The sequence below is a fragment of the Lacerta agilis genome, chromosome 6, assembly GCF_009819535.1.
Source record: "Lacerta agilis isolate rLacAgi1 chromosome 6, rLacAgi1.pri, whole genome shotgun sequence".
Lineage (NCBI taxonomy): Eukaryota > Metazoa > Chordata > Lepidosauria > Squamata > Lacertidae > Lacerta > Lacerta agilis.
This window is the reverse complement of record NC_046317.1, coordinates 50,460,182-50,475,114: the sequence shown is the minus strand read 5'-3', so window position 1 is coordinate 50,475,114 and position 14,933 is coordinate 50,460,182.

The following is a 14,933-nucleotide window of genomic DNA, read 5'->3' as shown; positions in this document are numbered from 1 at the left end:
GGGGGTGGATACTTATGCAAGATAATAAAGCATGAAACTTAAATATATGATTAGTTTGTTCAAAGTTCATTTGAAAAGATTGACCCAAATGACATCTGAGAACATGAAAGGAAGATGTCACTACAAGTCACTCTGCATATGTAAGATACATAAACGTCCTTCCACCAACATCAAAATACTTTGCAAATCCCAAGCAATTAAGAGCTTTTCCTCTGTACCATTCTCAGGGCCTAATGTATTATGCTGATTATAATGAGACATAAAGCCCTAGTGCCAGCAACTTCAAGAAGAGAGGAAAGCTTGCCTGTGCATATTTGTGCATATTTACAGTTGTGCTAGTAAATGGAGCTTGAGTCCTGAACCCATCCTGACATACCATTCTTATTTCTCAACTCATGTATATGCTATAAAACAGCTTTGCAGGCCACCATAGTGCCACATCTTATCAGTGCTGGATTTACGTATAAGCTAAACAAGCTATAGCTTAGGGCCCCACTCTCTTGGGGCCCCCCAAAATTACCATGCAGCATATATTCAACACAAAAAACAGTGACAATTTGTTATTGACAAAGGAAAGCTGAACATATAAAGGGCCCCATTACCTTGAGTAGCTTAGGGCTTCATCAAACCTAAATCCGGCCCTGCGTCTTATGCTCCCATTTGCAAATGCTGGACTAGGAAAGTCAAGTTGATGGGTCAGAGAGATGAGGACCTAAAGTGTGGTTTGTCGTGGACAGTGGATTCCATGCTTTCCTGAACTCTTTACCAGTATTCTGAGTTAAATAATGAAAGCTAACTAAAGGTTTTGCAAAAATACCAAACAATTTGCTGTCAAGAATCCACAACTGTCCATCCCTGCCTATTTTCCCCACAAAGCACCGAGGTCCCATACAATCTCATTTTACTCTGCTTTCAGCCAAAACATTAGTGAGCTTGTTAGACTGTGGAACAGGGAAGTTAAGAGGAAAGAAAAGAGGGTGTCACAGTTATGGAGAGATCTTTCATCCTTCACCTGGCAAGAGTCCTGACTTCTAAACTTTCCTTCAGCTAATAAGGAACATTGTCCTGCTTCCCAACTGATCCCATGAACCTTCACACCAGAAATAATTGTGTATGCTCATATTACATTAGAGAGCTAGGGTATCACAGTGGCAGAATGTCCCTGGCTCAAATTTCACTGCAGCGATAAGCTCACTGCAACTTTAGGGGAAATGCTATTGTGCCAGCCTCCACACACAATACTGTCCTGCCTTTACAAAACTAACTTATAAATTATTGAGCTACAATATGTGAACCATTTAAATGTGTGATGCCAATGTTAACGAGTATCTCTGGCAGTTCAAGCTGACCCAAGATGTTATGTCAATGTCATCAGATGGGCTGACAATAGGGCAACAGCTACCATCATAAGATGTGGCATTCTGGTGTCATGCAAAGCTATTGCATAGTACGTTCATGGGTGTGGAGAGATAGGGCAGTGTCAGGAGTTGTCCAGGTTCAGGCTTGATAACACAGTAAGCATAGGTAATTAAAAAGGAGGATTTGTTGCAAAAACAAACAAATAGCTCTGGACAGCTCTAATGAATCCACCGACATTATCATTCAAGATGACCCTTCTGAAGACTCCTTCCAGTTCCTACAGAAGATATTGAACTTTTGCACCTTACGTCTCTTGTTTTGCTTCCTGTCTAGCAGCCCTCCCATTTGCTGACTCTTCAGACTTATTGGATCAGTTCCACCTCCTCCTGTTCAGCCAGACTGTCTCTGTGTCTGTTCACGCCTGTTTGAGCTTCCTAAGAGCTTTGGCTGTGTTCCAGCCTGCTCTCAGTTGTTCCCTTGGGAACTGGCATTCCAATGTCCAGGGGAGCCTGCTTCAAATCTAAACCTCTCTATTTTGCTGCTGGCTGTAAAGTTCCACTAGGAGCTGGCTCATTCCTGACAGGCAGCATGTCAGAATGGATTCTGGGCTCAAGTGCCTTTCCAAAGATATTTCCACTATTGTTGAGCCAGCTGAATCAATGCTGCACATCAGACTCTCAACACCAAGTGGTGTCCAAAGAATAGTTTTGCTTCTAATGGCCAACAGGATAGCAGGACAAACCTCCCCTGCTTGTCTCACAGTGGATGCCAAATACACGTTTTGAAATCAAGTTTCACAGCTGTGTGCACTAATAATAATAATAATAATAATAATAATAATAATAATAATAATAATAATTTATTACTTATACCCTGCCCATCTGGCCAGGCCTACCCAGCCACTCTGGGCGGCTCCCAACAGAATATTAAAAACATGGTAAGACATCAAACATTAAAAACAGGGAAGAATTGGGGTGTTATGTTAATCACATGTGACTTTCCATGAACATGCAAATCACCAGAATATCAACTCTATATCAGTATTACAAGCTCTCAGCTTTCTAGTCTTCCCCCATATCTTCCCCTGCAAACATAGTTTGCCTGATGTTATAGGATCTACGAATGTACTCGGTGCTTATGGACACCGGTGCTTACTTTAGCCCTGTAAACAAATCTGCTGGGGGGGGGGGGAAACTTAGATATGCTTCAATTTTACATTAATTGCTAGCCACTTAAAGGCCTGACATTTGATGAAGAGCTGTCACTCTCTAGGTGGCACGCTCTCTTAACAGCAGCAAGGTTTGAAAGGTGGGGGGAGAGAGAGAAGCACCGTGACAAATGATATGTGTGACACAGATTCAATTCCAATCCAATTTCGTACTTCCAAGTTAATGTGAATTCTTCTGTCACTCTGAATCATTGAGTGAGCGCAAGTATTGCTGCCAAAATGGCATACACGCCATTCTAGCAGCTCAGCACTTTGCTATGGATGCCAGTCTCAATGAGAACTCTCCGAGGGTCTAATTGATTCCTATGGTCACCAATGGTGCACACCATTTCCCTATTAACTGAATAGCATTCACATATATTTTCTCTCTTCATTGTTAAGGTAATATGCATACTGTAAAAGGATTGTTTTGGCAAAGTGGGAACCAATGCAGAGAGAATTTGAGCAGATAGAACATTTCTGGATTCTTTCCAATTGATGTGGCATCATCCAGAATCTGCTTTTCTAGAGCACTTTTTCCTGGAAGTGAGTTGTTTTGAAGGATGCAACATGCATTGCAATACTGTATGTACACAATTACAATGTGTCAGTGTCTCTGGCTGTTAACCAGAGGGCTGGTGGTTTGAGCCCACGCAGCAATGGCTGTAGGCAGGATTCCTGCATTGCAAGGGTTGGACTAGATCAGTGTTTTTCAACCACTGTTCCGCGGCACACTGGTGTGCCGCGAGATGTTGCCTGGTGTGCCACGGGAAAATTACTTTATATATAGTCAATATAGGCACAGAGTTAAATTTTTTAACATTTTCTAATGGTGGTGTGCCTCGTGATTTTTTTCATGAAACAAGTGTGCCTTTGCCCCAAAAAGGTTGAAAAACACTGGACTAGATGACTCTTGGAATCCCTTCCAATTCTACAGTTCTATGATACCTACAAATAAGTCCCACTGAGCTTCATGAGACTTGTTTCAGACCAGAAGTGTAGGATTATTCTGTTATAAATGCAGCCTAATTTGAAGAAACAAAACAATATAATTTTAACAGTGTCCTTACCAGTCAACGTAAATCTGAAATTATTGCATAGAAGAGCTTAATTTTTGCAAACATTTGGCTATAGTCAGTCCCTGCCACCTATTTTCCATTTCTGTATATAAACACAGTTTGTCTTCCATTCCCTGCCATTGCTTGTCTCTGATGCCTTCCTCTATAATGAGCCAGAGCAGGAATCAGGTCGTATTCTCCATCTGTATGCAGAGCAGCCCAGCTCATCCAGTTTCAAACTCCATTTGCTGTTCCAAGAATACATGGCTAGTTGCAAACAGACCTCCAAAGAAATCCTGCCCTCTCCTTAGAGATTGGGACAAAAAGAGAGGGAAATGCCACTAAAATAAACTTTGGACAGACCACAGGGCTAGTAATGAGGCGGAAATAAAAACAGAATCCCAGTTAATGCCAGCCTTTAAAATGTCATCAGCTGGCGAGAGAAAAATCTAAATTATGACCTCCCCATTATTTCTTAAAGAAAAAATAAGTTACATAGAACAGATTAATAATAATGCACCAACTCCATAGTTTTGTTGATCAAATGCTAGTGCCTTAAAGTATGCTTGGTAACTGGCAACCTTCCCCTGTCTAGTTTTGTCAAGCTACTATAGATGCTGTAGTATAACTGGTCCATGGAGTTTTCTTGGCAGGGATACTGGAGTGGCTTGCCAGTTCCTCCTCTAGGTGGATCACGTTTGGTCCAAACTCTCCACTATGACCTGTCCATCTTGACCTGTCCATAGCTTCCCTGAGTAATTCAAGCCCCTTCGCCACAACAAGACAGTGATCCATGAAGGGACCGGATCCATGAAGGGACAGTTATCCATGAAGTGATCCATGTGGACCGAGAACTCCCAGAAGTTCAAGCTGGATTTCGAAGGGGCAGAGGAACCAGAGACCAAATTGCAAACATGCGCTTGATTATGGAGAAAGCTAGAGAGTTCCAGAAAAACATTTACTTCTGCTTCATTGACTATGCAAAAGCATTTGACTATGTCAACCACAGCAAACTATGGCAAGTTCTTAAAGAAATGGGAGTGCCTGATCACCTCATCCATCTCCTGAGAAATCTCTATGTGGGACAAGAAGCTACAGTTAGAACTGGATATGGAATAACTGATTGGTTCAAAATTGGGAAAGGAGTACGATAAGGCTGTATATTGTCTCCCTGCTTATTTAATTTATATGCAGAATTCATCATGCGAAAGGCTGGGCTGGATGAAGCCCAAACCGGAATTAAGATTGCCGGAAAAAATATCAGCAACCTCAGATATGCTGATGATACAACCTTGATGGCAGAAAGTGAGGAGGAATTCCATTCTTAAAGAAATCAGCCCTGAGTGCTCACTAGAAGGACAGATCCTGAAGTTGAGGCTCCAGTACTTTGGCCACCTCATGAGAAGAGAAGACTCCCTAGAAAAGACCCTGATGTTGGGAAAGATGGAGGGCACGAGGAGAAGGGGACGACAGAGGATGAGATGGTTGGACAGTGTTCTCGAAGCTACTAACATGAGTTTGGCCAAACTGCGAGAGGCAGTGAAGGATAGGCGTGCCTGGCGTGCTCTGGTCCATGGGGTCACGAAGAGTCGGACACGACTGAATGACTGAGCAACAACAAGTATAACCGGTGCTTCATCTAATGACAATGTTGGTGTTGCCATGCCAGCTCCTGTGAACAAGCCCCACCAATGTATCCATGTGTAGCATTGATGAAAAAGTAGCTTGGGTCAGAAGCAATTGCGTCTCCATCAAGTTGATCTAGGGGTGGGTGTGGTACAAGCATGGGTGCATGGACACTACTGCACAAATTTAATATTTATTCTGGGGGTGGGGAAATAATGCAACTCCCCAATTACAGGAGGAAGCACAGAAATAGCTTTCATGTGGCTTCCCACTTTCCCAAGTGGCAGGGAACTCCAGAGACCTTCTACTGGTGGCAGTATACTTGAGAGGTAAAGTTTACCTGTTTGAGGTACAGGACTGGAGACTTATGGTGCTTCCAAGCTAGTAGCCGCCAACCACCTATGATTTTAAAACAAACCTTCTAGTCCAGTGGTTCCCAACCTTTTTTTGGCCATGCCCCACCTAAGCATCTCTAAAATCCTGATTCCACCCCCCACTCCCGTGACATATGATTCTTATTATTCAAAAAGTGAACTCCTATTCACATGGACGAAGCCTAAAAGGCCATTAACCATTAATAACTCATTCTCAAATTGCCCCCATTAATAATCAAATTGTCCCACGTTGGGAACCATGTTTCTAGCCATCAAAAACTTTGAGGGAGCATCTTTGGGTAACTCTGGAAACATCAACATACCATCAATGCCTAGTATGTCACTAATGGCATTGTTTCACTTCAAACTACTTTATAGCATTTGTATTGCATTGAAATGGTAAGTGCATGAATGAAAAGTGCATGAATGGTAAGTGCATCAATGAGGGGCAAAAGTGAAATGATACTCAAGATGGCAATCAGTAAAGGTCCTATCTAGAAGGAAACACTTTTAAAAGAGAGGGGAAAGTTTATTTGGGGCCCTTCCAAATTATCTTTTTAAAAAGAATATATCCTGATTTGTCCGCAGGGAGATTAGATGATGTAGGCTATTTAATGAGCATTCATTCTGATATGTCTGCAGGGAGGTTAGATGACAATGAACCCAAGCAAGTGATGTCTGGCACTTTCCATTGCAGTTTGCTATCATTTCCCTAATCACAAAAATTCTAGTCTTTTGGGAACACAGATTAGTTGTGCAAGAGTTTGAATAATTTGTATTCATTTTAATGCATTTTTTTCTTGGTTTTAATGTTTGTTTGTTGTTTTGTTTTTGCTAAAAGTCGCTTTGAGTTGCCTGAGGCAAGAAAAAGCATCTAATAAAATTAATTAAATAGTAATAATAAAATATAGTTGTACACACAAAATTGGCTGAATCCCGCCGGAAAATAGCATCCGCCTGGAAGCCTGCCTGGTTACATTGATCAGATTTGTCTGATTAACCCACACAATTTGAAGGCCCGGAGACTAAATACTGAGTTAAGAATCTCTGTGAAAGGAGGTAGCACTTTAATTCCATATTTATATTAGTTCCTGCTCCATCCTATTAGTTGCTATTTGTACTTTCCAGTTAAGACAAGACACAACTTTAGCCTCACGCTCCCAGGCTTTTCCCCTCAGACCCGACGCTATCCTTTGTTAAACATACACCTGCAGCTGCTAAATGAATTAAGAAATTGCACTATAATTTGCAGGCGCCTCCTTTAATAAAGAAAGAAAGTTGAGCATGGCTTGATCTTGATGCCCAAAATTAGAGTAAGTGATGAGAGCAGAGTGGCTTTGAAAGGAAGGCACCAGGAGGCAGAAGCATCACAACCAACTTTAATGCATTCATTAAAATCAAAGGCACAATTGCTCACTGAAATAGCACCAAAATGCATCTTCTAATCAGCTGACACAACTCTATAAAAGGCTGCATGTTCTCCCCTTACGACTGCACCCAGTAGAATCCAGATGAAATTTCTCACACTTCAAAGGTCTCCACACATCTTAAAAGGGAATATAAACTGCATAAATGAGAGGAGGAGGATTTCTCAGCTGATGGGACCAACCACACGAGGCTCTTTTTTTATGTATGAGCAGTCTAGCAACACCCTGTCAGCTTATACTCTGCGTTGCTCTAATGACTCAAAGGGGTGCTACGGAAAGCTAAATAATACATACACCACATACAATTCCATTTCCCCCCTCAAGCAGCGCTAGTAATTATTGCAATTTACATAACTTGGAAGAACTTGGGACGAAGGGTGTTTAAAATGAATAAGCAGAGAGGGACATGTGAAACGAGGCAATATGTCCCACTGGCATGCCTCTGAAAAAGAAAAGTTGACTCTCCAAAATGCAAGGTTTTCATTTCTTACAGAGCTTGAGGGCTAAATGCTAAACTTTTGTAGTTGCATAGATCAGGTCTGGGGAGCTTTTTTTCATCCCAAGGACCACATTTCCTTCTGGAATCCTCCAAGGACTGCACACCACATATTTTGTACAGTAGGCTAGTTCCTACACACTCCCTCACATATACCCTCTCTTTCATCTGTTCAGACAAGCAACGTGTATTGTTATTTATTGATAAAAATGTTTGTAGACTGCTGCTCATTTTTTAAAAAATCCAAGAGGTTTACAACCACAAATACATACGATAAAAAACCATATAAAAATTGAAAGCCAGAATTCAAGGGCACATTCCAGCCAAGCAAAAGAAGCTGGGCTGCAAAGCAAGACCAGTGAGGGTGAGTTCTGAAAAGAGTTTTGAGGGCCAAATAAAGATCTGAAGCACTACATTTGGTTCCCAGGCTTGAGGTTCCACACTGCTGGCATAAATAATCTCAGTAATATATATTCCAACTACCTCAGAAGGTGGTGGACTCACCTTCGTTGCAGATTTTTAAACAGAGGTTGGATGCCCATCTTTCCGTTGTGATTCTAGCATTGCAGAGGGTTAGGCTAGAACAGGCATCCCCAACCTTTGGCCCTCCAGATGTTTTGGACTACAATTCCCATCATCCCTGACCACTGGTCCTGTTAGCTAGGGATCATGGGAGTTGTAGGCCAAAACATCTGGAGGGCCGCAGGTTGGGAATGCCTGGGCTAGAAGAATCTTGTGGTCCCTTTCAACTCTATAGTGGTACCTCGGGTTACAGACGCTTCAGGTTACAGACTCTGCTAACCCATAAATATTACCTCGGGTTAAGAACTTAACCTCAGGATGAGAACAGAAATTGTGCTGCGGCGGTGGCACGGCGGCAGCGGGAGGCCCCATTAGCTAAAGTGGTACCTCAGGTTAAGAACAGTTTCAGTTTCAGACCTCCAGAACGAATTAAGTTCTTAACCTGAGGTACCACTGTACATGGTTTTTATCTTTACAATATGTGAACAATTAGCTCCCCTCTCTCGCTGACACACACATGCGCCTGAGCACTTACATCCTCTCACAGGCCATGTTGTGTGTACATGAAGGTAGAGAGAACTTTCAGTCAGAGCAGGCTGCGCATACACACAAGAGTACTGGCATGACAATGCACTTACACAAATACCGGTATGTATTAGAGAGAAAGGATTGATTGCACAAGCAGGGATACTCATAAAATGCACAAATATTATCCTCATTGTGCAAGCGGAACCTGATAAACTCTTTTATTTGGGGGTCAATTATTATTTCAAATACATCCATATACAAACCAATATATACTTCACCAGGAGTTCCCTTGCTTACCAGAAGTTATGGTCAGGGAAAATAATGAATAGCACCTATTAACATATCTGCCTAATACAAAATAGGTAAGAAAAGAAAATGCAATTTGATGGTTTAAGATTATGTATTTTGTACGTTTTGTCACACAGGGTTGACAGTTTGTGTTTTACAGCTCAGACCACACAAAAAATGACTCATGGTTCAGAGCTTTAACGGTTTTTATGAAGACTAAGGCTCTACCAATCTCAGCATCTCCTATAATCAAATAATTATTATCCAAGTCCATAATTTTCAGCAACTGTAAACATCTAAATTTATAGAAATAAAACAAAGTACAAAAAAACTCTCATAAATAAATGCAAATAAAAACCTGGCAGTTAAAACTCTCTTTCCCAATTTTATAAATAAATAAATAAAGGGAAGGGAGAGAACTCCAGCCATAATTTCTCCATTTAGGCACTCGCAGTGCATACAAATGAAAAAGATGCTTAAAGCTGATCATTTATCAGAGCTCCGAAGAAGTAAATCTATAAAAACAAAAAGCTTAAAAATAAAAATTGATTTATATTATTGGCTGAAATTACATAAAACAAGCATTATGTTGATTGTTACTGCCACTGTTGAACATTTATTTAGAACAGAGGTAGGGAACTACCAGCCCAAAGGCCAAATGTGGCCCCTGAGGCTTTCCCTGTTTGGCCCTTAGCATCTCCTCCTCCACTGCAATTGGGCTTGGTAAAAGCCATCTACTAGAGCCAATAGAATACTTTTTCAACTCTAGTTGCTGAGGGGGTTGTTTCAGGGGTTCACAGCAGAGGAGAGGGATTAGAATCAGTGCAGAGGCACAGGGCACAACACTGATCATAGAAGTGCCAATGACGCTGATTGCTCGAGTGGCAACTTAATAGCCCACTCCTGTGAAAGGCAGCAGAAACGCCAGGACATCATTCTCTGGAATGATGGGTGGTGTTCAACTAACTGTAACACATCCATAGCTGTCAACCTTCCCTTTTTTTGCGGGAAATTCCCCTATCAGTACTATACTATAGACTATAGTACTGATAGGGGAATTTCCTGCAAAAAGGGAAGGTTGACAGCTATGAACACATCTCATCAATGCAAGGATTTCCTCTTGTGCAACAGGACCTTCCCAACCATCTCCCCCCTCCTTGTACACACCCTGAAAAATGCTACAATTCCCAGAGTTCCCTGTGAAGAAGTATTGATTGTTAAACCACTCTGGGAATGGTAGCTCTGGGAGAGGAATCAGACATTCCTAACAACTCTCAGCACCCTTAACAAAGTGCAGGTCCCAGAATTCCTTGAGGGAAGCCATGACTGTTTAAAGAGTCGTCATTTAAATATATGGCATGAATGTGTCCTTCATCTGAACAGAATAGAGGACAAGAGACGCTGGGCAATCTCTGAAAGTAGCATAAAGGGGAAGGGGTGGAGCTGTGCCACCATTTTCACTGAGTCCAACTAGACTGGTGATCCACTAGTAACCATGTTAAGTACTACAGTCAGGAGCCACTCTTGGTGCTGCTACCACTGAAACATTGTGGAGTCTGAAGACTGGACAATCGGTTTCTTTACTGTGTGATATGTGAGCTTGGCCACACTTCGCTTGTCCCATGCCTAGAAAATACGAGTCCAAGCGGTTTTCCATTTGCCCTGCCAGTTTTCCTGGCAAAACCTCTGAATCAGAGGAAAAATCAATCCACAGAAAACGCCATTGATGTTTGCTCCAATTCGGCGGTCAAGTTTTCCTGAAGAAAAGCAGAAGGCCATAAGAGAGGACCAAGTCATAATCAAGCAACCTGGGCTTCTTTTTTTCACCAGACACCAACTAGGGGAAACCATACTCGGCCAGCCAATATAGACAGGGAGCCATGATGTCTGCCTCACTGCAATGGTCACAATCCAACCTAGGCTGGTGCCCATGTACAGCATCAGCAGCCACCACTGTCTGCTGAAGTCCCCAAAACTGTTGTGTAGCACCAAAATGACTGAAGGAAAAGCTGTGCCAGAGGCAGGAATGGGGACAGTTCATTTAAACACTATCCTAAAGGGCATTTGATACCTCACACAGCTTGTCATTTGACCTGCTTCATGCAACCTGATTCATAAGCCTGACTAGTAGTAAGCGCCTATAATAGGATTACTGTACAGTCAAAAGACCACACAGAAGACAAGGCATGTGCCACTTGTCTCACGTGGGCCTGCACACATTGAAGTGCTCAAGGCAGGTGGACTTACCACCATCACTGGCTCCTTCTTCCCCCGATTTTTGCTCCCACATTAACAGCAGCAGCTGCACAGGTGTTCGGAGACCATCTCATCACACATCTCCATGAGGAAGAGTCGTTCTTCAGAGGTTACCATGGGTGAGGTCACCCCAGACAGTGCCAGCTCTGCCACCATTTTGCAGCAGTGGCAAATACTGCTGTGAAATCTTAAACAATATTTGTTGCAGCGACAGCAAGTAAGTCTATGCACACACTAGGGTATTCATGTATATATTGGCTGCTGTTTCCATGTGTCCGTTTAAGCACTTTTATCCTGTTTTATGCCTCTGAAATCCACCTCAATGTTTCCCGTCTATCTATCTATCATATATATATATATATATATATATATATATATATATATATATATGAGTGCAAGAGATGTTCTGCACCAAAGAGATGTTTTAAAAATAAAAACACCACAAATGTGCCTTCAGCAACCACCAGTGGAAAAGGGCAGGCTCTTTCCTTACCTTTGGGTTGATGGAAAGGAAACGGCTGAGGGTGCTATAGAAAGCACCCAATTAAACATTATTACAAATGTTGAAAGGCCTACCCATTCAATGCGCTACAGCTCATTCACAGTCAGGTAGCATTCAATTTTACATTGACTTTTCTTCCTTTAACAGGTTATTCACAGATCAGGAAAATCTGAAATTAGTGGAAGGGAAGCAGGAACTGCTACTTGGATAAGAACATTTTGTGGAAGAGACACAACTTATTTCAGGGGGTTGTTGTGAGGGTAAAATGTAGAGGAGGAGCTCTTTGGAGGAAATATGGGATATGAATGTAATAATAAATAAAAACAAGCAAGCAATCAGCTTCAAATCCACATTCAACTCCAGGGTGAACGAGCCCTAAGTTTTACAGTAGTCAACATTTAACCAAATAAGTTATTTAATAATCACAGCGAGAGACAAAGGAATGCATATCTCTCTTTTAAAAAATGGTGTTGCTCCCAGTAAAGGTTTGCCCCCTCCATCCTCATTAATCTATTCCACTCCTATGTCTGAGCTTGTTGCTGTTGCGCTTTCTGTTCTATCATTTTCCAAGCCCGTCTAATCTTAGGCGAAGGAGGAGGTGGGTCAGGAATGCTGTCCAAGGACACTGAATCTACCAGCTGTCTCTCTCTTGGAGTTTCCTCTTCTAGCTGTTCCTCACCCAGTATTTCCCAGCTTTCCCCCTCTGTATGCCCTTCTGCAAACCACTGTTCTAAATCAATACTGTCCTCCTGCCCTTGGGAAGGTTCAGAAAAAAGGGGGGGGGCTCCTACCATTCCTCCTCAGTCCAGTACCTGACAGTAGGTACCATTCCAGAAAGCACTTTAGGGATGCCGCCACCACAGTGATTCTCCTAGAGGTCATGCCACAATGGACCAGGATGAGTGGGGACAGCAGCAGCAAGCAAGAAGCAGTGGCTGGCAGCCCAGCAAGTGCAGAGGCAGAGGCAGAGGCAGCTGAAGAAGGGCAAATAGGCAGAGGGCCCTTGATACTCTCCCTAAGTCAAATCCTGTGTAGAAACCTCTGGGTTTCATGTGGCGGAATGTAGTCTATTGTACACAAACAGGTCCCTTCCTTTGTTCTATTGACTTTTGCGCCTGGCCCGTCTCTTCGCTGGCACGCGTGTCCCAGAATGAGGCTTTTTGGCTTGGGGCGGTTGTTCAACATCCTAGCCCAATCAAATCATAAAATGAAAAGTTTGGCGTGGTGAAAGAGTAAAGAGTAGCTCAATCTTTCCCTCACATTACTTCTGTCAGAAAGTCTGCCTCTTATTTTCAGAACTCTGAAAGTGGGTATCAGTACTCAAAGAAACCCCCCCCCCCAAAAAAATAGGACATGAAGAGTTCAATGAGTGCCCAAGGTACGTTTAAAGATCCTTATATTGTTGCTGTTATGAGGAACATTAGTCACTATTTCTACATTATCTTTAATTAAATTCAAATATTAAGCAGCAATATTTCAGCTGTTTTCATTTATTTTTTATATAGAGCAGCAGGAAAAGCAATTACTCTACATCTCTGATGTGCTAAATTTAATTTTCAAATCATGCCTTTTTTCTTATTTAATTATGAGCACCAAGTCTCTCCCCCCCCTTTTATTCCTGCTCCTGTAAACTTCTGTGTTAGATTATCAGGTGCAGTATAAATTGAATTAGGGGAGCAAGGTGACATTGGTTCAGTATTCTACATGGAGGGGGTCAAGAGATTTGTAAACTGACAATAGAAGTGGCATATCTGTGTTCCCCTTGACAAATGTCCCTTACACTAGTGCTGAAAGGAATCCTGCTCCCTAAATCCTTATCAAAAAATTTCTACTGCAGCTTTGGAGACTGAGGGTTGGATCCTAACTAATAGCACACTCCTAGACATGCCTACTCAGAAGTAAGTCCTACTGAATACAATAGAGCTTACTTGCAGATAAGTGTGGTTAGGGTTCCAGCCTTAATCATACCTTTAATGAATCTACTTTAATACAGCCCTGGATGTTGGCTGAATAATAAGTACTATATCATACCAGTATGTGACATCAAGTACATAATAAGTGTGCATGCACACGAAAGCTCATACCAAGAACAAACTTAGTTGGTCTCTAAGGTGCTACTGGAAGGAACTTCTTAATTTTTTATTTTGTTTTGATAATAGCCAATGTTAAATTTGTTATAGCCCATCATGTAAATAGGAAAAAAGTGCCCAGAAAGTAATTTTCTCCTTTGGAAGCAAAGGGAATCCAGTATTGTTTTGCTTCACTAGAAATGCATTCGATGGTTACACGATGCAAGCTAAACGGGGAATTTTTCTAATGTATAATAATAATACACAGCAGCCTGGGCAAAACGTTAAGCTCATTAACTGAGAAACAAGGTTTTCTCCATACACAGGATATACACACTTTGCATTGTCTTTTCTGAATTTATTTATTGCATGGTGCTTCCTCAGTTTATTTCATTACATTCTTGACCTTTTCCAGGCCAGTTTTAAACCCTCTTGGCCCCAGACTAGGTAAAAATCAGAAAGTTATAGCCACAAATTCTTGAGCTGGCAGGATACGAAATTCTGTTTTACAATTATTTCTTTAGATAAAGTTATAGAGACCAAGGTGAGCAGTTCTACCGGCTACCCAATTTCCAGCTGGTGGAATGAAACGCAACATAAAGGGTCGTTTTAGTTTTATTTGTATCCAAGTTTGCTGTAACCCCTCTAAAACAGTTCCTAACGAACGAGGGACGAGATCGCCGAGGCACAGGAATGAACAAAAAGGGATAGTTCACATCGGCTCTTCATTAATATCATTATTCTTTGCCCCAGTGGCCCACTGGGTGCATTGCGCCGCCGGCGAGCTTTTCCCCACGACGCTAAAAACCAATAAAAGCAATCTTGCGCCACAATCCGTTACGCGTTTACATGGAAGCCCTGCTGCATTCAGTTAGCAGAAACCGGAATGCATCCCTAAGGTATATTTAAGAAGGAAGGAAGGAAGGAAGGAAGAGGCCAGACAGAAGTCAGGCTGTACTAAAATAAATAATCATCTTTCCACATGTCGGAATTAAAGATGGGAGGACTTTAAACAATAACAATATTTAAGGTGCAACAGAGACTGGGGGGAGGGGCAAGTCCGCAGTGTACTCTGCCACTGGTTACCAAGTGTACGTGCTTTTTGCTTTCTTTCTTTTTATTTAACTCGCTACAAGGGTCTGGCCGGCTTGCAGTACAATCCTAGTATAGGCGTCTACTCGGAAGCAAGCCCTCCTGCGCTCAAAGGCACTTTCTCCCCAG